The 24,470-nt window shown below is 38.3% G+C and overlaps 1 pseudogene; it reads right to left on the reverse strand.

Annotated features, from left to right (window-relative positions):
- Positions 1-23,981, reverse strand: part of LOC148008412 (putative 1-acyl-sn-glycerol-3-phosphate acyltransferase 5) — a 47,887-nt pseudogene extending 23,906 nt beyond the window's left edge.
- Positions 23,982-24,470: the final 489 nt, after the last annotated feature.

Genomic DNA, 24,470 nt, shown 5'->3' on the forward strand with positions numbered 1-24,470 from the left:
GCGCTGGGTGAAGTAGCTCTATGACCACAATAATCCTATGCCTGCATCTATTGAGGAGAAGGCAGACGGACCAAGGAGGTCTCAGAGAATAGAGGAGCAAAGGAGGGCTTCTGCTCACATAGTCAATATGGCCTTGATGGTTGAGATTATGAGAGAAGTAAAGGAGCCAATTGACTTAGAAGAAGCACTTGCAGATCCATCATGGAAGGCTGCTATGCAGGCGGAGTATGATAGCATAATGAAGAATAACACTTGGGAGCTAGTGGATCGACCAGCAAAGCGGAAGGTTATTGGCACCAAGTGGATCTGGAAGGTAAAGTACAAGGCTTATGGTACCTTAGAAAAGTACAAAGCTAGACTGGTTGCCCAAGGATTTTCACAAGTTGAAGGGTTTGATTTTCAAGAGTCATTTGCCCCAACTGCCAGAATGACCACTATTCGCATGGTACTTGCAGTGGCTGCCCACAAGAAGTGGCCAGTGTACCAAATGGATGTTAAGTTAGCATTCTTAAATGGTGACCTCAAGGAGGAGGTGTACGTGGCTCAGCCACCAGGGTTTGAGGCCCCCCATTCTGAGAACAAAGTGTGTAAACTGAAGAAGGCATTGTATGGGCTGAAACAAGCCCCCAGAGCATGGTACCAGCGGATAGATAGGTTCTTTTTAAACCTAAACTTCAAAGATGTGCCTCAGATGCTAACTTGTATGTTTACAGGGATGGTAAAAAGTCTGTAGTGATTGTCCTATATGTGGACGACCTTCTTATTACAGGTGACTATGAAGATATGATCAACCAAACTCGAAAGGCTTTGAGTTCTGAGTTTGAAATGACAGACTTGGGCTTGCTGCACTATTGTTTGGGGATTGAAGTCTGGCAAGAGCCAGGAAAGATCTTCATCTCTCAGAAGAAGTATGCATGGGAGATCTTGAAGGCATTTGGCATGACCGAGTGCAAGGAGATAGCTACACCTATGGAGGTGAATGCAAAGTTATCCATCGAGGATACATCAGCACTAGCAGATATTGGGAGGTATAGGAGGTTGGTCGGCAGTCTGATCTACTTGTGTAACACCAGACCAGATATCAGTTTTGCTGTTGGTGTTTTGAGCAGGTTCTCAAACAAACCTCATGAGAGTCATTGGAAGGCTGGGATGCGGGTGCTCAGATACTTGAAGAAAACTCTTGACTATGGTATCACATACAGTTTCGGAACCTCTCTTGTGGGGAACTGTGACTCAGATTGGGCAGGAGACATTGATTCCAGGAAGTCAGTTTCTCGTTATTGTTTCCCTTTGGGTTCAAGAATTTTCTCTTGGATTAGTAAGAAGCAACCAACAGTGGCATTGTCTTCTACTAAAGCAGAGTACAAGGCAGCTTGTTTTGCTACATGTGAGGCCGTATGGTTGAGAAGGATTCTATGGCATATGGGAGTGCAGGATGAAGAACCAACTGTGCTGAGATGTGACAATCAGAGTTGCATCGCCATTGCCAAAAATCCAGTGTTTCATGCACGCACTAAACATATAGAGATCCAGTATCACTATGTGCGTGATTTGATGGAGGATGGGATAGTGGAATTGGTCTACTGTCCAACAGAGGAGAATGGAGCAAATATCTTTACCAAAGCACTTACGAAGGATTTGCTTCAAGTTCATCTTCAGAGACTTGGCATTGGGCCAAGGAGATAGTTCACCTATGGGTGGACATTGAGGGGGGGTGTTAGATATGATCAATGCCCCACCCTCATTAGGTGCTACCAATGATCCATGGTGCTCAAAGTTGTAAGGCCCCCATTATGAGGAGAAGCCAAATGTGAGCCCGGACATTGGTTGAGTCTTGACTTGTATATCAGATGAGGTCTATGTGACAGGATGGCAAAAAGGTGACTGTTGTGGGTCTAATCTTTGGGTTAGACGGAGTGGTTAAGCTGGTAGCAACTCGAGGCGCATTGCATCGAGTTGCAGTGTAAGGGAGTTAAAAGGGGCCCCTATTGTGGGGTCCGAGGGCCGTAGAAGCGGCCCTTGGCTGGGGGGTCCCAGGGGGGCCAGCGGCCCCCCTGGCGGGGGTCTGGGGGCAACGCACCCGGCCTGATGGTAAAGGGAATATTCCCTAGAATATTCCCTGGCCGACTAGTGGAGGCTCATATGGTAGGTCGGGGTCAACAGGCCGACCTAACGACCTTCGCGAGCTATAAAAGCTAAACCCCTTCGCAGCCATCTGACACTCATCTTTCACCCAGTCAGAGTTGTTATTCCAGCTAGTCTTAAGCTCTTCACCTATATTCTGTCTAGATTGCCATCTAAGCTTCACACAGTGGAAGCGCACGGGTGGACAGAGCCATCTTTGTATCAGTTGTTTGGAGTTAAATAATTTACTGATTCTCCTCTTATCTGTTGTGTACTCTCTATCTCTTTCTTAGATTCTGTTTGTTGCACCGTGTAATATTTTACAGCTCTCCCATTCTTCCACTCTCTTTCTTGGATAGTGCATGTGGAGGCACCGGAAGCAGGGTCGAGCAAAAATCTCAAATTGCTGTGAGATTTGGTGTGCGAGCAGATCACTATACATTCTATAGATAAGCCCTTTAGGGAAAGCCCGCAGTTGTTTTGGGTGTATGAAGCCGTTTCAGGCCCCGTTTTAGAGTCGCAAGGTTGCAGACAGTTTCAAGGTACATTGTGATTTCGGATGTATTGACCGAAGGTGGGGGTGCAGGTTATAGATTGCAAATCTATAATTTTTGAGGTGTTTGCAAGAAGGCTCTGTCCATTGCTATGCAAAGAAGGATGATATTCGCAGTGGTAAATTGCAACAAGGAAACTATGCATCGTCTTCACAACAGAATGAAGAAAAAAATGAGTGTATGTTTGTTATGCAGCATATGATGAATGCAGTTACAGGAAAGAGGACACATGATGATGTATGGTATGTCAACTCAGGTGCATCTAATCATATGACCAATCATGTTAAATGGTTTGGAGAGATGCAGGACTTACAAAACCCAGGTTATGTGCAGACGGGTGATGATTCATGCCACCCAATTTCAAACATTGGAAAGGTTTCCTTGTCCTTGTATGATGGTCAGACAAAGAGTCTGACAAATTTATTACATGTGCCTTCAATTACAAAGAATCTAGTGTCTGTTGGCCAAATGATAGAGCAGGGGTTGCAGGTCCGATTCAATGCAAAAGGTTGTTTTGTAGAAGACTTTAATGATAAGTGCAGGTTGGTCGCAAAAGGAAGTAGAGTTGGCCGAATGTTCACTTTAGATGCTGGAATTCTTGCAATGGATGCTGCTATGTATGCTAAAGGAAAAGGAGTAGTTACGGATATTGAAATATGGCATAAACGTATTGGACATGTAAATGCAAAGGCTAAAATTAATGCAATCCAGAGGATTGGTTACAGGGTTGCCTTCTTTTAGAGTTGTAGAATTGCATAAAGTCTGTGAAGCATGCTAGTTTGGTAAGCAGGCAAGACAACCCTTCTCGCATGATAGAGAAGTGAGTAGAAAAATACTTGATGTAGTGCATACAGATGTTTGGGAGCCTACACAGAATGTACCACTTAGTGGCAACAAATACTTTGTCACATTTATTGATGACTATTCAAGGAAGTTATGGGTATACTTCATGAAGGAAAAAAGTGATATGTTTGAGCACTTCAAATCTTTTAAGGCAGCTGTTGAAACAGAAATAGGCTTAAAAGTAAAGTGCTTGAGATCAGATGGAGGGGGAGAGTACATCTCTAATGAGTTCAGTGTCTTCTTGAGGACTCATGGGATAAAGAGGCAATTTACTTGCAGGTATATCCCACAGTAAAATGGTGTTGCAGAATGAAAAAACAAGCATATTGCAGAAGTTGCACGGGCATTAATGGCTGAAAAGAATATGCCCAAACATTTTTTGTCTGAAGTTGTCCATATTGTTGTCTACATTATGAACAGAACTCCCACAGCTGCAGTTCATGGGATGACTCCTGAAGAATGCTTTACTGGCAAGAAGCCTGATGTATCACACTTGAAGGTATTTAGCTATGTTGCATACCTTCATGTGCCAAATGAGCTACAGAAGAAGCTTTATCCAAAGGAAGAAAAATGTGTTTTTATTGGATACTCTTTAGAGCAAAAAGAGTATCGCTATTATAACCCTATCATAGGTGAGTTCAGAGTGTGAAAGGATGTTATCTTTGATGAGATGGGAAGTTGGTATACACCTGCTAGTGATGTTTTGGATGATGATAATGATCTCGACAACTAGGTGTAGAAAGATAAACAAGAATCACAGAGTCTTAGTGGACCAGAAACATCATCTGGTACTACACCTACAGTGAGCCCTTGGTCTGGGAGACTAAGAAGTAGCCCCACATCTTCAGGTCGATCTATAAGTGTTATAGGGAAGGACAAAGGAAAGTAGAAAGTGTTGGATGGTAATGATACATCTACTAGTCATTGGATTTGATGGAGATTCTAGTGGTTCGGAGAGTTTGGATGATGAGCTTGGCATTCCTTCAGTCAGGATGCCAGGTGTATAGAGAGCTCATAGTAATGAAAAGGCTCCATTGAGTGATCCGGTGGTACACAAAACTAGCAGGGTCAGATACCGTGTTAAAAGATTTGGTTTTGAAGGTTATGTAGCTCACCATTATGCTTATATGGTGAAACTAGTTGAGGATGTTGAGCCCACCTGTTTTGAGGATGCTATTGGTCATGCTCATCGGGATGCAGCAATGGATGAGGAGATGGCTGCATTAGAAGCCAATAAGACTTGGGATTTGGTACCCTTACCTAAGGATAAGAAAGCTATTGGCTGTAAGTGGGTTTACAAAGTCAAGCATAATGCAGATAGTTCAGTTAGCAGGTATAAGGCTAGGCTGGTTGTAAAAGGCTATGCTCAAACATTTGGCATAGATTATAAAGAGACGTTCAATCCAGTTGCTAGGATGGTAACTGTTAGGTGTGTGATTGCCTTGGCAGCAGCCAAAGATTGGAGTTTGTAGCAAATGGATGTTAAGAATGCCTTCTTGCATGGTGAATTGCAAGAAGAAGTGTATATGGAGCAGCCAGCAGGTTATGAGGATTTAGAGCATCCCACATATGTGTGCAAGCTAAAGAAGGCGCTCTATGGGCTGAAGCAAGCACCTAGAGCATGGTCTGACAAGATTGGAGAGTATCTTATCAATATTGGATTTTGTATTTTTGATGCTGGTCACTAACTTTTTGTGAGAAAGGGAGATGCAGGTTTGGTCATCATGGTCATCTATGTGGATGACTTGATTATTACAAGTGACAGTGACAATGGGATTGCTGAAGTTAAGGACTTCTTGAAGAAGAAGTTTGAGATGAAAGATTTGGGTTAGCTGAGATAGTTTCTTGGTATTGAGATGATCAGATGTGATGATAGTATATGGCTGTTCCAAAGGCATTATGGCTTGGATATGTTATCCAAGTATGGTATGATAGCATGTAAGCCTCTTTCAGTACCATTGGAGCAAAAAGTGAAGTTGAGTGTTGATGTTGGGGATGAGATAGAAGACCCTACTATGTTCAGGAGGATAGTAGGGAGTTTGATTTACATGACTATCACAAGGCCAGACTTGAGCTATGCTACTGGCCTTGCCAGTCAGTTTATGCAGATGCCTAGAAAGCCTCATTTGGATGCAGTTAGACATATATTGACGTATGTAAAGTCCACCTTACATTATGGACTTTTTTATGAGGCGGGTAAGGACATACAGGACTTTGGATACACAGATGCAGATTGGGCTAGTAGCATGTCACACAGAAGATCTACGAGTGGATTCATGTTTTTCCTTGGTAGTGCAACAGTTACATGGAGCAGGAAAAAGCAACCTACAGTTGGTTTATTGAGTACAGAGGCTGAGTATAGAGGTGCTGCTATGGCAGCATGTGAGGTGGTATGGCTGCAAAAGTTATTAGGTGATTTGGATGTGCAGGGAGATGGTCCAATTGTCATTCATTGTGACAACATGAGTAGCATATAGCTAGCTAGGAATCCAGTGTTCCATGCTACGACAAAACACATTGAGGTGCACTACTACTTTGTGAGAGAGAAGGTACTTGCAGGAGAGATTGACTTGGTATATGTCAGCATATAGGATCAGATAGCTGACATTTTCACAAAGACATTGGGTGCAGAGGAAGCTTCGAAAGTTTCGAAGCTTACTTGGAGTTGCAAAGATAGAGTTGAGCTTGAGGAGGAGTGTTGAGATGGCAAGCTCAACACGTGCGGACATTGATGATGGACCACCTGGCTAGATGGGTCTGCACGTCTACACTTAGCATGTTGGTGGTCTCACATGGCCACTGACTTATCACTTATTATATTTAGTTTGTTACACCTACCTACAGCTGGCAAAGACATAGTGCCAGTCGATTAGTGTAGTCAGTTATGCACTGTGTGACTTAGTAGGCCACTTTCCTTTATGTTGTATCTTATCTATACTTTGTGTACATTGTATACTGTGTGGAAGAAGAAGAAAAAACCAGCAAGAAAATGTTTTGGCCTCCATCTCTCTTTTGGTGTTCTTGAGTGAGCTTCCTCTTGTGTATACAGTGTGTGTTTGGCACAACAGCTCAAGCAAATCTCCCATCACTCGATTCTTGACATTTTTGCCTTGAGTCATATGTTCCCACCTTGAATAAATACAATGTCATGACTACCTTGAAGTTAAAACACACTCTACTTTGCTTCTTTGACCACAAGCTGCAATAAGTCATGTAAATCACCAAGCATAAAACATGATGTGAGATTGGGTTGTTGGAACTCTAGCCCTTTGATTATGCCTTGTAAGCTTCTTTGTCACTAAGCTCAAATGGAAAACCCCATCTCTTAAGCTTCTTATAATTCTCCAAAGTGTATTTGGTCAACCTAGTGCACACATGACATTGCATAAATGACTTAACATGACTAATGAGACTTTAAAACCTTTGTGTATTAAGCTTGTTGTAGAGGAGGATCAGTCTATTTATTCCACCACAATTTTTGGGCAATTCATGGTGCCATGGATGGAGGAGTCCAAGCTACCACACAAAGGAGGAGGTCCCATGCAACCACAAGCAACTTAAGAGGACTCTACTTGACATGTAAGTACCTCTCTTCCTATGCATTGACGAAAATGGAAGGCCACTCTTGGCTATGAGAAATAGGGTAAATATGTATAAAGAGGAGGGAAACAGGGCCATTCAGGGGATTCATGCTCATGGAAGAAGAAAGAAGAAAGCTTTGAACATTGTTTGTGTCTATGTCTATGGAGTAGCAAATCTCTCCTATCAAGTGAGCTTCTTGTTCCACTTCTTGATCTAGATTATCAAGGATTATGGGCTGTACTTATCAGCCCAAGCTTGGTCTTTCATGGGCTGAATCTTTGTTTTACAAAGCACTGCTTGCATGGTTCAAGTGGTATATGTATCTGTGAAGAAGAAGAGAAGGGAAATGCCTTATGTACCTACCTCTTGATGTAGTCTCTCTTCTCTATCAAGAAGAGATCTTTGGAAGACATAAAGCTTTGATTTTGGACTGACATATGTAGCCCAACACTCTCTTTTTTGGGCTGAATCATGTATATTTGATGCTCCATTTCTATTCTTATGGTTTATGAAGAGAATATGCTCTACTTTCACGTGTAATTGTTGCATCTTATCACTCTTGCCTTGAAAGGCATTGATAGTACTCTTTTGGAGATTATTTGTGTCATCTTGGATTATTCTTACAGCCCAAAATAGGGTATTCATGGGCTGAAGCTTTATTTGAGACCCTCTTCTTTAATCTTGGTAAAACATGAGCTGTTCTTGGTTCTCATGAGTGACTACAAGCTATACTCTTTGTAAGGAAGCTTCCAAGACATCTTTTGGCGCTTTTATATGATACTTTTGGCCTCTTCTTCTCAACCTAGAAAAAGGTATTTTATGGCTAAAACATGTAAACACAGATTCTCCTTCAGCCTACAATCATTGCAAGTACAAACTAGATTTGGAATTCCCTCTACATAGTATCTTGCTTGCTCTTCATTCAAGGGTGGTTTTGAAAGAAGTCTTTTGGTGATTTCTTGCCATGCTTTGGAATTAATCTTGGCTGTCCATAACATTCATTCCATAGGTTGAAGCTTTTTTGTAGTTGCTTTATTCGTGTTACGTTGTTCTAAGTCATGAATCTCATGATCTTTTAATGAAAAACTAGCAACCTGAAGCTAGTTCCATAACCTTGAATCATTCAGAGGTTGATATAGGCAGTCTTTATCTTGAACCTCTATCTTCATTGTACTAATAAGTTGAAAAGAGAAAGTGTCTTGAAGATCTTCTTCATGCCTAGGATGAAATAGGCAGCTATATTCATATGCAAGGAAGGGCAAGACTCTTCTTGTATCAATTGAAGTTAGACTTCTCTTTTTGCAAATAATCTATCATTGTGATCATAAGTTCAAGATCTTAACCCATTTATCCAACCCTCTTATGAATGAATTTGTCTTTCCAAGATAAGCCAAAGTATATGGAAAACTGAAGGTTGAAAAGTTCCTCTTGAACCCATAAACAATCACTTGAATCTACTTATCTCTTGAAGATACATCTCCATCTATCTTGTCCAGTTTTCTTGCCAAACCCCTATGGTGACCTTCAACTCTACGTGCTGCAATAGCGTGAGATGATAAGTGATTGGAAGCTCTTGATCTCAGCTTTGCTCTGATACCATTGGTGCACAGATCGGATGTTGTATGCATAAGTAGCAAATGCCGAAAGGTTCCCAAGAACAAAGAACTTTACAACCTTCATAAAAGCAAAATCGAATTTACACAACATGAGACCAAAAAGACAAATTGGGTGCAATCTTCCCCCATGCCTTGTGTGAGCACTTCACAAGGCATGCATTTATAGATTTATTTATCTTTAAGCTAAAAAATATCCCACTTTACAAATAGCATGCTTTTGCTTTTGTGTTTGGTTTTGCCCAATTATAGAGTAAGACGTTTGGGTGTCCAAGAGTCAGATGTGTACAAATATAAATATCAAATAATGAAATATTTAATCGAGCGCCTATGTGCATACAAGATAATAATTTTTTTGTTAAGCGCTTTAATAAATAATCGTGCCTAAATAAATATTGGTGCCATGTCTTTAGTGATAAGATGTGCGCCCATCAAAAATAGTAATTCGTCTAGGCATTTGGATTTACGTCATCACCCGATGCTACCCAACGCCATCATTGCCTGCTCTACACATCAATTGAAACATTCACAATTGTTAGAACATAATTAAATAAAACCCAACAAAAGTGAATACCTAGTAGTCTTTAGCTATAAAATAATTAAATAGGTTAGAACTTTGTCGTAACCTTAATTTAATTCAAGTGCGCACTCTAAACTCGCAAATTTTCGTTAATATGTATTTTACAGAATCACTCGCTATGGAATCACCCACGTGCATATTAAATTAATATGATGCCCAAAAAAGACAGGTGTCCTCGTCAACTTCTCGCACAAGGAATCCACCTTGTATACGAGCCTCGAAAAATAAATATAATCACAGAATCCACCATGGAATATCACAGAATCCACCGTGGAATATGCCTCCTGGTATCGTTCAAGCTCCATCCTCCATAGCTGCACGCAAGACAAGAGAAGAGAAGAAGAGAGGAGATGATGGAGAGCTTGTTCTCCTTGATCCCTCACCCTCACACACTCACTCCTACACTCTCACACTCCCTCTCTCAAGCACACACACACAAGAAAGAAATAAGGAGAGAAGAAGAGATTACTTTTGCCACACACCAAAAGAATGAGCTTTTCATTCACTTTTGAGTTTATATACAAAACCCTAAATCCCTTGGGCACCCATCCCCTTTTTTACGTGACCAGGCATCTTGCCAAGGTCCTATTTCTCCATTCCCTTCTAGTTGCCTTATCCCTTCACCCATGTCCATTTAGACCTTACAACTTGCACAAGAGGGAGGTTGGCGCTCTTATAAAATGAATTACATTGCGCCTTGCACTTTCCTTGCAAGAGCTCTCAGAGGTTCTCCCTCATCCTTGAGAGAACCTTGCTAGAACATTTGGTGCTTTCCCATGTTCTTTTTGAGTACCTTACTAGAATCTTTGATGCTTCCTTCATCCTTGGGAGCACCTTGCTAGAATATTCAATGGTCTCCCCATGTTTTTTTTTAGCTTGCCTTCTCCTACACTTTTACTGCCTGGGTAGAATGAGCTTCTTCATTCACTTTTTGACTTGGGCTTCCTCAATTTTTCTCTGCTTCCTTTTGGCTATGTGATCCTTGTCTATGACATGTCTTGTATCAAGGAGAAGAAGCTCTCCATCATCTCCTCTCTTCTTCTCTTCTCTTCTCTTCACTTGTCTCATGTGTGGCTATGGAGGATGGAGTTTAAAGGTGGAGGCTTGAGGTTTCTTGAGCTTGCATCTCAAACCGTTGAGCTACCAGGTTGCTTGAGGGAGGAGGCTACTTGTTTGGGCATCAAGGTAAGCTCACTACACCCCCATAGGATTGAAGGCACGTCAGCTAGGTGAGAGATAGCCATTTTTTCTTGCTTGAAACACTTGAAGCAATAAGCGGTCCGTGGGTCTTGGTGGTTGAGCGTGAGCTTCCATACAATCTTGTGGATGGTATGCAATTTCATCAGCGCATATCATGGTGTAGAGGAGTTGATTGACATCCTCCTTTGGATGATGTTGTCATGGGTCCACACTGTCAACAACAGAGTGCTTTTTACAAGTCTGATATCCAACAATTATGTGCTAAGGTGTTGCAACACATTGTTGATAATCCCTTGTTTACTTCTTCCAGAATTTTAAATTCCATTGTTCTATTTATACTGGTGATCTTATTTTCTATTCCCTCATTGCTACTAACCTTTCTTCTTATATTCATATTCTTACCACTAATCTTGATTCCATTCCTCTTTTATCTTTTACCCCTGCTTCATCCCCTCATATTCCCATTTTTACTCCCTGCCCTTTTATTTGCTGGTCCTACTACCTCTTCTCCTCCTACAAATCCTTCTCTTGTTGTTCCTCCTATTCCTTTCAACTTTTGTTCAGAATCACTTAAAGCCTTTTTAGTATCATTCCTCCATTTCCAACATCATTATCTTTATACTTTCCATCTTTCTATGATCTACCATATCCACCTCTTCAATGTTCTACCTTCATTCCTATTCCACCTCCTACGGAATATATCAATATTCCACCTCAGTATGTATTGCATAGTCTTGGATTTGATAATGACATTCTCCGATGGCAGTAGACTTTACATGATTCTGTGAGACAGGACCCATATTTAATTGGCCTCTCATTCCTGGGTCCTAGGAGACTTCTTCAAGATGTTTGAACTCATATCTTCAATTTGCTCGTGTGAATACTCAGTATGAAGATGCTTCTGTATGTCTCACTACACATTTCTATTGGTGTTTTACCTTCATGCATCAAGAGTCCAATCTCAACACTTCGAAGACCATTCTAAATTTGACAATAAATCCTAATGAGAATGTGATTTTTTTGCTGAGATGGATGTGCTCTACTACTTCTTATAGGCGTTTCTTACCAAATTCATTATCTTGTTGGAAAGGATGTGTTGTCTGTTCTTCCTTTAGAATGTACCTATTCATTTTTTGGATGAAAGAAAAACCCTAGAATGTCTCAAGCTTAGCATGAAGATTAAGAAGAAATATCTTCATCTTGCATAGCAGTAGCGTAGTCTTTGGATGTATCATCTCTTTAATGGAAGTTCTCCTTCTTTTTAGCTCTCCATTTTTGGGGACTGATGCCATTTAGACTATATTGAGTTATGTATTTGGGGGTGTTGTGTTCTATATTTTGTGATATGTGTGTTGTGAGTATATTATCCTTGTCACGAGGACCCAATGAAGTTGTTGTTGAAGAAGATTGAAGCTAAAGCTGATCAAAGCTAGTTGGAGGTTGAAGTTAAAGATTGTCTGGATGTTATGTGCTGCAATGCAGAAAAATCTTATATCCTTTACTAATTTGTTTGGTTCTAGTTTGTCATACTAAGGATTGATCTATACTTTAAGGTGTTTTCCTTTTGTTAATTTGTTTGCTAGATCTAGGTTATTTTAAAGAATGGATGGAATTGCGATGGATTGTTGTCTATCATTGGATGATTGCTGATTGCTGATGAAGATAAAGTGATGAGCTAGTATTTTGAGCTTCTATTCTCCTTTTTTAAGGTCACAAGGATGCTCCCTAACTAAGTGTGGGGATATATTGACTATTGAAATGATTGTATTTTTCACTATTTTTTGTTGATTTTTTGATGGTTTTTGGTTGATATGAGGGTGTTTTGCAATAGTTTGATATCTTTAGGAGAGTCATGATGGGTTTTGGCTGAGATTTAATGTTTTGATGGGTGATGAGTCTGTTTGGTTCTGTTATGGTCTGTTTTGCCTATGTTTTGATTGTTTTCTTTCTATTGGTGAAGTTGAGACTGTGAATAAGTCTTTTCAAGATTGATTGAGAATATGTTGAATGGTTTTGGATGGTTTGAAGTGGTTTTGGTTTAATTTGTATGATTTTTATGGTTTTTGTTGACCCTCTATTGAGCTTCTGTAGAGCATCTATCTCTCTTCTATTTTTGTTCTATTTGCTCTGTGAATGTTCTATGGGATGGATGTTTAGCTTGGTAATGTTTTGTAATCTTGGAAGAGGAAGAACGCAAGCTCAAAATAGCTCAGAGTAGTAGAAGAAGACTTGAAAGTGAAGACTATAGTGACAGTGAGACAGTAGTGAGCTCTCAAGGGACACTGTAGTGGCTTTATATCATACATACCTCTTGGGAGGGGTATCCATGAACAAGAGATGGTTATTGAGGATTATTGATTGTAATTCCAATGTACTATTTAGTGAGGATACGTGTGAGAGAGACAAAGTGTGAGAAATAATCATTTCTATGTTAAAAAACATTATATTTATATGAGAGATTGAGAGAAGACTATGAAGACATTGAATATGAATACTATGTGATGAAATTCCATTCAAAGTGAAGCATTCTTTTGTGTTTTTGTGGTTCTTTGATGGATTTTAAGAAGAATATTAAGAATGTGATCAATTTGATTAAAGATAAAGTTGTGGGAGATTCTTTATATGATGTTGCATGAAGACTTGTGAAGATTTGTTGTGCCTAGTGTTCTTTTTCTTATTGTGGTTACATTAAGGATGAAAACAATCTTGTTGATGCATATAAGATAGATTTTCTTGTAGTAAGATCCCTATTTTCTTAGTGTTCTCTTGAGAGCTCCAAAGGGGGATGGGATGAAAAATAATAGTATGAATACTATGCGAATGAGTGAAGACGTTAGCCTAATAATGCATGTGAAGCAAATCCTTAGATATTTTGTGAAATGTTGTTTGTTGGGGATAACTTTGCAAAATGAAGGTAGCTGAGGCCACCGAGAACTTCTGCCTTCTAAAATGCACCAAAGCCATGTAATGGACAGAGAGAGCAAAGAAGGATAAGTGGCATAACAAAATTGTTAGAGGTAGACTAATGGTTGAAGACTTCTACTATCACCAAGTGGAGCAAAGATGTGATACCTATAGTCTTCTTGACCATATACCTGCAAGAAGGCTTTGTACAAAGATGTATCTAGTGTGATAGCACTAAGCATGAGTCTAGAGATTATGAAATGTACAAATATGCATTAGATAAAAATTTAATTTTATTGAAGAATGGAAAGATTCATTTGCACAAGACAAGATTACCAATTAACCCAAATTTGGAAAGGATGGAATGCAAAAACTAGTCGATGACATGGATAAAGAATACATATATTGTAGTTGAAGCTGCTATCTTTGATTTACATATTGGAAAAGATCCTAATTTTATATCTAGTCTTGGTAAGAAGATGGAAATCTAGACACATGCTATGCATACTGTAGAAAAGGGAAAATTTCCTAGAATAGAATTAAGTGAGGAAGAAAAGAATATTCAGGAAAAGTAGGTTGGAATGCTCTAGTGGATTTCTTTTTTGTATATGCAGGAACTTGCCATGTCTCAAAACATAGAGGCTATTGTGAAAGAAACGAGAAAGAGAGATTATGAAAATATAAGAACGTAAAAAATAGTAGGTAAGGGAAGTGGTAGACTCCATATCTTGTTAGCTAAGCATTCTATGGATGATGTTTCAAAAGAAAAAAGACAAGAAAATGCTAAACCAAAGGGAAAATAACCACACTATAAATTGTAATGGGATATATAAATTGTCACTAACTTGGAAAAGGTCATGAAAGAATGCATCTTGAATAGTAAAGTGGAATTTACCCTAGGAGAGATTGTTGGCATTGCCAAGAGAGGATTCCATGAAGAGATAATTGATATCATTAAGAGAAAATGGAAGTTTGTTGGGGATCGAACACATGCTATGGTTTAGGGAGAAGAAGAGCTAAGATTGTAGGGTATTCAAGTACAACATGATCATGATGAAGGTTTTGAACTTAACTTTTTATGCTAAAAATGCAATCGTTGATGGTAAAAGAGAAGTTTTTAAAGTTGAAAATGCAGTGGTTTGTAGCCATACATCAGTGCATTAGATGCATCACAGTGATGAAGATGATATATGTGTTATACTTAGAAGCCATTATACATGAAATCATAAGGCTAGAGCGATCATTGAGATGATGGTGAAAGTTGGAGATCTTGAAATACCTTGCATTGCTCTTATTGATCATGGATTTAAAATCAATACTATGGTGGAAAGTTTGTATGATAATAGTAGATGGCTAGTGTGTCAAAGATGCGGATGTAGAGCATGTCTATGGCGGCTTGTAGGCATAGATTGAACTCATGATGCCATTGACCAAGGATTGAAGACCAACTGTTACACAAGTGAATTAGGTTCCAAGATGGAAGCTTGGACTCGTAAAGATATTCTTGTGTAAGGAGACAATGACACAATTACTTGACAAAAAGAGACAAGTATTATTGCATTGTCATATATTGTGTGTAAGTGATAGTCAAGTACATCATTTTATAGAGTAGCTTGGTAGCACTTTACATCCATTGTGCATATGGGATTCGGTCTCTCTTCCTAGAATAAATTGCATCTTCCTAGCCTAGTTTTTCCATACAAAGGGGCATACACAGGGTGTGAATGATAGATTCTCAACACCCCTCCTCAATCACAACTGTGAAAAGCACTAAGTGTACATAGGCTGTCATGAGTAGAATCTTGCTAAGTGTGGGCATGCCACAAATAGGTGAAGCATCCAGAGGTTGTTGTAGAAAAGGATAAGTGTGGGTAGTGCCCAAACATGGCAGACATCTAGGGGAATGTTACAAGGGCTCATTTAGTGTGTAGAGGCTATCATGCATAGGCTACATGAGGAGTTTATAATGCTTATGAAAGGAACATTAAGACATTTACAATGCTTTTTCAAAACAGAAAATGAGAGACAAGGACCGATAGGTCCTTGTGGTCTTTTTCAGCATAAAAATTCTCTTTGTTAGGATGGAAAATCTTCTTGTCTTTCATATTTGGTTCTTCTTCTTCAGCTTTGAATGGTGTGGTCTTTTGGTCTTCATGTTTATGGTGGACTTTTCTTGTACTGATCTTCATGTTCATGTCTATGTCCCCCTCAAGCAAAGACATCACTATCTTTGATTTTTGCACGATGACCAAAGCATCTCGAGTGTCTTCAAAATCTCCTAATAGAAACATGGATGGGACTTGAATGCTCACAACTTTATTTTTCCCTGCATGAATGGAGTTGAGGAGATGACATAAACATGCATAGCAGCCCTTTGTTTGAGGTAAAAGAACATGATTTAACTTGGGCAAGCCATTATCCTTTGCAAATTTTTGACTTGATAAGCATTTCTCCTCCGTGTAATCTGTGCCTTCCGGGAAGATGACCAGCCACCATAGAGGATCCTTGGGACCCTTAAACGTTTGAAGGGAATTCTAAAATACCACTTCATCCATCGACAATTTCCAGTCAATGAGCAGAAACTCGAGCATATAGAATGCCCATCCAAAGATAGGAGCATTGCGCTCGGGGGGTTCACTATATATATATTCTCTATATAACGTGCGTTCATGGCCTATTTATAAATATCCTAATCTGTGAATTTTTCTTGTATAAAACACAACCCTTTTCTATTCAATCTGTAAGTAACCCCTTTATATGATACCCTTCTGTATATAAAAATTTTATAAAAATGGTGTTATAAAAAACCCTTATTTTGAACTCATGTTATATATACATATATTCATGAGTGATCCCCCGAGGCATTGCACAAGCTACTCTTAACCACAACTTGAGGGAATCTGTCAAAGCCTAACTAAATGCCATAAACTACAACAGCCTAAGGGTTTCCATGATATGATCCTCTGGTAGTATTTCTGTCATCATAGCTAGGAGGGACAATCACATCTGTTGTGCAAGGGTATGAATCTGAGGGCATGCCACACACATTGCTAGGCTAACCAACATAACTAGAACCATCCATTAAATTGCTGGTAGATATAGACTGACCAGTTGCCAAATGTTGAGAGTGGTTGTTAATTGATCCGACCCTTGCGTAGCACGAGGCTCCAAATGTACATCCAATCGACCTCGGTGTGGTGATTGTAGAGTACAATGACGTGTTTGCCAAGGGGCACACGTTGACCAGAGACGATGACCTTGGCGCTATTAACCTTCTTGAAGAAGTAGGGCCAGATGGCAAGCCAGTGATCGAAGAAGAACAAGGCGGCGCGGCGGCTGTGGTGGATGCTGTAAAGGTGGAGGAGGAAGAGGTAGGGGGGCCATAAATAGGAGCATGGAGAAGGCTGAGGAGACGAGGATGAAAAGGATGCAGGCGGCCTTAAGGAGTAAGAATATGGATGGGGGACCTTGTGGAAGTCTTGGGGAGGGTTTCTTGTGTCGTCCTCCATGGGAGGAGCTTGTAGAAGGGAGTAGCAGAGGTCTTTCTCAGTGGTGGTTGCGAAGTCCTTATTGAGTAAGGAATGCTTAGATGATGATGGTGATATTGATGAGAAATTGGGCAGATATTGAGAGGAACCACGAGAGGTTGGAGAGGCAAGGCCATGCCCAACTGGGCTCTGATACCATGTCAAAGATGCGGATCTAGAGCATGGCTATGGCAGCTTGTAGGCATAGATTGAACTCATGATGCCATTGATCAAGGACTGAAGACCAACTGTTACACAAGTGAATTAGGTTCCAAGATGGAAGCTTGGACTAATAAAGACATTCTTGTGTAAGGAGACAATGACACAGATACTTGACAGAAAGAGACAAGTACTATTGCATTGTCATATATTGTGTGTAAATGATAGTCAAGTACATCATTTTATAGAGTAGCTTGGTAGCACTTTACATCCATTGTCCATATGGGATTTGGTCTCTCTTCCTAGAATAAACTACATCTTCCTAGCCTAGTTGTTCCATATAAAGGGGCATACACAGGGTGTGATTGACTGATTCTCAACATAGTGGATATAAAGCATGGATGGAGGGTGTGGGCTACTAATAATGCTCATGGGGATTTGTATTAACTTGTCCTACTATAAAGGTGACTATTGGGAATATCCAACATGATGAGCACTTATTTGTGTAGCACCCCTCTTCCTATCCTATCATCCATGGATATCCATATAGCATTGCTATATGCATGGAGACAAAGGTTTATTCAAGGGGGGAGGTGGGCCACTCAAAAATATCTAAGCATATCACATGGGTTCAAAAGAAGGGATTTTTACAATACCATTTTTGTGTACTTTTTACATACAGAAGAGTGCCATACAAAATATTCATTCACAAATTGAATGAAAAAGGGGTGTGTTTTATTGCTAAGAAATTCATATATAAGGATATTTTTAAATAGGCCTTAAATGCATGTGATATAGAGGGTTTAGATATAGTAAATCTATTGAGAAGGTTTAGATGATGGTTTGACATATGCAAGGATTAGAAGCTGTGATGGCAAATGAGCTATATAGTTCCTTACTATTTGTGTGAATCCTGCAAGGAATAAATATGTTGAGGGATTATCCTTTGCCACCTAATGTGAAAGAGTTTAGAGATTCTTGTAAACTAGGTTGTGATAGGTAAGATTGTAAATTTGAACACCATGGTGCATGATGGAAAAAGCTCTTGCCTTATATCACACATATAAGTGTTTTTTCTATAAATTTTATTGGATTTTCAACAAGAAGTTCTATATGTTTTTTGAAAGGATTGACTTTCTTTTACATATAGAGAACCAATGCTTTGTGGATATGCTATCTAGCTATGGAAGAGATTTTTCATTTTAGTCACATGAGATTGGCTATGTGGATCCACGTATTGTTGTATCTATGGCATTTTCACTATACCGCATGTACCATGGAACTTACGTCCAATTCTTGTGTTGAAGGCACATTTGTCTAAGCTTATTGATCGATTGAATGAGAAGATTAAGTTGAGGATTTTGGAGCTTTCTATAGCCCCTTATTCAAATAGGTTGTTTATAATACCTAAGAAAAATGGTACATTGAGGTTCATTCAGGATATAAAGTTGGTTAAGAAAGTGACTAGTAGGAATATAGGAGTAGATCATACTGTGGATGAGTTTGCAAAGGTGTTTGATATATACTCTTTGTGTGACTTATACTATGATTATGATAATTTCTAGTTGGAAATCAAAAGCAATGAACTCAAGGGGGGGTCACTATATGTGAACCCTTTATATCATGTGTGTTCAAGGGATATTAGAAAATATCCTTTCCTGATATGTTGCAAGGTAATAAAATTACCCCTTTTCCTTTAAATGTAGGTATTTTTTGAATTTTTAATTGAAAAATCCCTTCTATAAATATAATCCTGTAAGTTTTTCTAAATAAAATAATTCTCTTGATTGCATGTGCTACACATACAGTTTTTGAGGTGACCCTCACCTCGAGAGGCAACAATCTCATTACTATAAAGATACCATTGGGATAAGTGCAGATGCGCACTTTACCACAAGGGGACAATGAATTCTATTGCTCACATGATGAATGCAATGAATAAAGTATTGTGAGATTACATGCCACATCTTAAAATGCCTTTTTTGGATAATGTGTTAAGAAAAGGGTGCATAGAAGAGGATACAAATTAAGAATTGAATGAGTAGGGATGTAGGAGATTTGTGCATAGCACAATATAGACCTTGAAAAGCTCTTAACTAGGTTGGAAATGTGAATTTGACTCTTTCATAGAAGTTAATCTTTGGGATGAATTTGGTTTTGATTGTGGGACACATGTGTATTCCATACGGTAGAAGGCTATTTCGAGCAAAAGTGGATGCTATTGATAGGATGGAAGAGACTTGCTCTTCACTTTCACAGATGAGTAGATTTTTGGGAGCCTATGTGTTCCATCTTATTTGGATTCCTCACTTTATGGGCATTGCTATGAAAAATCTAAAGAAATTGCTGAAGACTGCATCTACCTTGAGGAAAGTTAATTATGCAAGTGGAAGTCCCATTATTATCACTATTGATACAAGCCCTATAGGCATTGGTTGAGATTGTTGGGAAATATGACAATGACGGAAATAGGTATGGAGCCAGATTTGGAGCAAAAGTCCCAAAATCACCTCAACTACCACATCATCACTTTGAATCAGAAAGGCTAATTTAAAAAGGAGTTTGAAACTCTTTAAGGTCATTAGTTGCATGCAACATGATTTCTTTGCATACACAATTGTAGCATAGGTTGAGAGAGTGTAGGATATTAATATCCAAACCCACAAAACCATCATGATTGTAATAGGAATCACCATGACTATAGTTGGAAAGTGGAAAAGAAGGATTTGAGAAATTTAGGTTGTTGTGGGATCCCTATCTACAAACAAAATTTCTCAAACATCATCTCCCTTCAACATGTATGCTCTAAACATTGAATATCTATGAGAAACTTGGATCAAGATAGAAAAATTGGTTGATATGGTTGATCTACTTGTTTGGAAATTATTGTATTGAGCAAGTTTGATTGCATCTAGATCTTGCTTGTTGATGAATCACCATGATTGCATTAAAAACACCTCTATTTTCTCATTGAATCATCTTTATAACATCATACATCTTGGAATCATCAACTACATCAATTTAAAATAACCACACCAAAGATAGCATTATCTCAATTAGTTGCATTTTGTCCATAGATTGATGAATATTGTCATGAAAATTTCGTTGCAACCCCTGACCCTCACCTTTTTTATTCACTAGATACTAAGTGTATAGCCAAATTATCACTTTCGAGCTCAAATATCACCTTGATTGATCCTTAGACATAGATGAATATCCAATTTGAACTTACAAAGATTGATATGACATAGCCAAGTCATTCTTCAACCAAGACCAGTTTTAGGGATCTTAACTTAGTTGAATATGTCAAGTTCTTGATTCTAGATGCTTTAAGCTTTGAATCATGAATCAACTTAGCTCAGTGAACCCATCACGGTAGACCAAGAAATCACCTCTAGCACATATATATAGCTTCTACATTGATCTGAGATTACTTAGAGTGTAACTATCATATCAATTGACTAGTTCACAAGAGTTCTAAATGTCTAGATGAGAGATCAGGAAATCCCATTAGATAGGGTCAATATTGTCAATCTCATGAGAGAGCTTAGGACCAACTTCATGGAGTTTTCTTTGAAATACTTTGAGTGCCCAATCGAGAGTTTTTTTATTTGAGATCACCTACACCACCTTGAATATTACCTTACATACTTAGACTACCTAAACAAAATTTAGATTGAGAGGAGACCATTTTTGGATCACATTGAGTAGTTCCACAACCCTTATTGGACTTAGAAGACTTGTTAGGACCCATTTGGTGAGATTGTCTCAAGGATATACATCAAGCATCGTCTAAGTCTAAGCATACTAGATAGTGTGTACTATAGGCTTGACTCCATTAGTACACTCGTAGCTAGTTCTGAGAGTCAAATTTTCAATCACATTGACTCATTTTCATGACCATGTTGGCTAAATGACCTTCCTTGTGGAACTATCTTAGAACTTGCATAGTGCCCAAATTTTCAATATTTTTTGCTTTTGGATAGTTTATATTCTCCCTATAATGTCTTACACACAAAATATAGCCAATGTGCAATAAATAGATTTTGGATCACATTGAATGAGTCCATGAACGCCTTGGTGGCTATAAGACTCTTTGACCTAGTTTACGAGAAAGTGTCCACAAGTCCACACCTCTTATCTAATTTGACCACCAATTGACTCTAGTTAGACTAGATTATAGACAATACAATTCTATGAACACCAGAATTCTATGATATTAGATCTTGAAAGTAGTAATCGATGTAGTCAAGAGGCAAGTTCTCAATCGTGCTAAGTGACCAAATTAAGAGTTATCTAGCATAGAGTAGACCGAACTATACCTAACACCACCTTGAATTATTAAAGCTTAAAAGTAGACCCTACCTAGAGGATAGGAGTCAGTTTCTCAATCACATTGAGTGGATTTGAGGATCACCTTAAGTAATTGGACAGGTATTTTGACCCATCTCATGGGATTGACTCTAGCTTCCAATCTATCTATCTAGTTTGAGAGCAACCTAAGCCAAAAAAAATCTTGATTATACCAAGCACTATAACAAACTACAAGATCCCAAAGGTTGGATTGACACCAACTACCTACAACCACCAGCTAATCACCTCGATTGGATTAAAAAATCATCTCCATTGGTCCTTCTTTGACACTTTTCTAGTCCTAAACATTAGTTGCAAGCATAGGAAATCTTTGATAGTAGTCCTTGAATAACTAGAAATCATAACCTTCATGAGCTATCCATGGATGCTTGAAGTGATTGATGACTTGAAGTTTATAAGTGTTTATTGTACCTAGTTGAAAGTGTGTAGTTGTGCTTTAAAATTATTAGAGAGTCTTATCTTAAGTGCATTTGAGTAGAAATCATTAGAGGAAAGTTGCTAATTAGGATAGGAAACTTATGAAACGTCATTCCAAAGATACTCTTGGAAAATAGACCTTCAAAATGAAAATGCATATACCTACATCTCATTGAGAAACTATTGAATAAGAGATAAATGGGGTTAAAAGGACTATAACTCAAGCACCAAAATAGTTAAGGAAAAGTGGACAATGGATTGAACTAAATAAATAATCCCGAGAGAGGAAAAGGGTACAAGCATAAGGATGGAAGCTAAGAGAAACAAATGAAAAAATGAGGTCAAAATTTGAGACTACTAGTACTTTTAAAGAGCTAAACATATCTAGCCGTGTCAGGACTGAAAGGCAAGAAATTATAAGATATTCCTACACTTGACCATGTACATAATCACATATAGATCCAAAAGCGTCTCCTACAAAGTGAAGAGCTTCTAAGACAAACTTCCATACCTTTGATTTCTAACCTTACTAATAGTTTCATTAGTCAGACATAGCTATCTAGGTCAGAGAATCAAAAGATCAATCATATTCTTGAGTACTTGCAAGTTTAGTATCAAAGGAAACTTAATGTAAAGTTGGGAGAAGCCCAAGTTGCAATATTTATTGTATTCCCTATGGCAGTAATCATTTTTCATTTGAAAGACCTAAGCCATGTATTTTATGGAGTTATGATCATGATGTAATCGTGTTTCATGCTCCTAGATGACTTTTGTATTCCAATCCTTATGGTAATAATCTTGATCAATACAATAAAGCTTATGCTAAGGGAATACCATTAGCTTTGCCTACTCCAATTGAGTAGAGACTTGTTGTGCCTAGGATAAACATCAATTCCACATGGATTTCAAGTCCACCAATATAGAGAAGAGGTATCTTGTTGGCATTGTGGTCCTCAACCCAAGAAAATATTAGCTTCATACCCAAATGCAAGAGTCTAAAAGAAAGATATGTTAATAAACTAGAGGCAAGATGCCGTATACATGGCATCACACACTAATTTTTGAATTATTTGAAGCAACAAACATCAATAAGTGAGGCAATCATCCCTTTTTGCCTCTAAGCATATTCAATATTGAGTCCTTAGATTAGGACTATGGCTCCCATCAACTGAGTATAATGACTAGGAATCAAACCAAAAAGGTAGGATGTAGCCTTCCTAGACCCTCAATGTTGAAGGATAGCCCCAATAGGGAGAGGAGAAAACATAAGGAATGATCAAGGAGATATACTACCAAAGTGGCTCTCAAGAGTGAAGGAGATGTAATGACAACAATTAGCAAATAGTAGTTGAAGCAAAAAATACCACAAGATCAATCAAAACCTAAAAGTGTAAAAGTGGGGGAGTACCCCAAACAAAAACTCATATCTAAGTTTCCAAGATCTAATAGACTTCTAGTATATATTCTCATGGAATACACATTCAATCCTACATGCTCTCTCTTTACTCTTAATCTTCTTTTATATAAAATTTTCTATCATTTTTGTATTTAATCCTAAACTCTTGGGCATACAATTTCTAGTTTTCAAATGATTTTTTCATATAAACAAATTTCTCATTTCTACCTGTATTCCTACATATTTGCATACAAGAATAGAACATAGCTTCCTAAATCAAACCTTAAAGGAATATTTCATTCTATATACAATTACAAGAAAACAAATAAAATAAAAGGAAAGCTACATACTTGACATAAGCTCAATGAAGAGCATGAAGTTTAACATCTTACATGCATATGCAACCTTGCTTAAATATCACTTGCACTAATACAATGGCAATCATTACACTTATATTAGACATCAAGCCCCATCTCCATTACAACTTCATTGTTTATATTTGAGAAGGGGATTCCAATAAGAGATTGGACATGAATTTTGCTAAATCTCTTCTCTCATACCATTTTCATGACAAAAAGGAGAAAAAAGAAATAAAATATATGTAGGAAACCTACATTGTCTTGTTTCACTATTTTCTCCCTCCTCTCTATCACTTTCATCAAAAGTAAGGAAAATATGAAAAGAAACATATAGAAACCTTGTACCCATGTTTCGTCTTTCTTTTGTGTATGCACGTGGAAGAAACAAGCAAGTAAAAGAATAAAAGATACATAAAAATGCAATAAAGAATATCAAAAAAAGAGTTAAGGGAAAGTAAAAAATGGATCAAATTAAATAAAGAAGCTCGAGAGAGGAAAAGGGTACAAATACAAGCATGGAAGCTAAGAGAAACAAAGGAAAAAATTAGGTCCAAATTTGAGTCTACTAATGCTTTTAAAGAGCTAAACATATTTAGCCATGTAACGACTAAAAGACAAGAAATTATAAGATATTTCTACACTTGACCATGTACATAATCAGATATATATCCAAAAGTGTCTTCTACAAGCAAAGAGCTTCTAAGAAAAACTTCCATACATTTGATTTGTGACCTTATTGATAGTTTCATTACATCAGACGTAGCTATCTAGGTTGGAGAATTAGAGGATCAATCACATTCTTGAGCACTTGCAAGCTTAGTATCAAAGGGAACTTAAT

The sequence above is a fragment of the Lygodium microphyllum genome, unplaced genomic scaffold, assembly GCF_053477565.2.
Source record: "Lygodium microphyllum isolate KBCC unplaced genomic scaffold, Lygodium_microphyllum_v1.1.10 scaffold_148, whole genome shotgun sequence".
Lineage (NCBI taxonomy): Eukaryota > Viridiplantae > Streptophyta > Polypodiopsida > Schizaeales > Lygodiaceae > Lygodium > Lygodium microphyllum.